Raw genomic sequence first — 456 nt, 5'->3', positions numbered from 1 at the left:
CGCGCGCCCGCTCGTGCTCTGGTGGCCGAATGAGTAGCGCGGGGAGCCGGGAGCCTTGGGGGTGCGGGTTCGAGTCCCGCCTCGGGCAGCGGCGCAGCGGCGCAGGCCGGGACGCCGCGGTGCCCCGACGTGCGAGCGGCTCCGAGGTGTGGAGGTGGCCACTGGCTGGATCCCGGGCCACCGGCTCTGTCCGGTGGGGGCCAGCCTAGGCTGGGGCCTACCCTAAGCCTACATCCAGCAGCGATGACTCCAAGGGAGGAAACTGGCGCTGGACTGGGATGGAATTAAATGCTGCTTTTGCCAGCCCTGTGCCCCCAGCTCCTCTCCTGCCCGGCCGCCTATAACTTCTCTTATTTCCCAGGTTTGACCGGTGTAACACAGCACTTCTTCCGATTGTTAATCATTAAAAAGAGAAAAAGCCCTGCAGCGGGGCTGCTTGCAGCCACCAGGTGAGAC

The 456-nt window shown here is 64.9% G+C and overlaps 1 long non-coding RNA gene across 1 annotated transcript in view; it reads left to right on the top strand.

Moving 5' to 3' along the window:
• The window catches only part of LOC117244589, a 22316-nt gene that overhangs the window by 3000 nt on the left and 18860 nt on the right, over positions 1-456 (top strand). The window contains exon 2 of the long non-coding RNA XR_004497982.1: positions 362-449. This is a non-coding gene — a long non-coding RNA (uncharacterized LOC117244589). The remainder of the gene's footprint in view (positions 1-361; positions 450-456) is intronic.

Source organism: Parus major, chromosome 5, assembly GCF_001522545.3.
Source record: "Parus major isolate Abel chromosome 5, Parus_major1.1, whole genome shotgun sequence".
Taxonomy (NCBI): Eukaryota; Metazoa; Chordata; class Aves; order Passeriformes; family Paridae; genus Parus; species Parus major.
The sequence above is the reverse complement of the archived record's forward strand: the minus strand, read 5'-3'. Positions and strand labels throughout refer to the sequence as shown.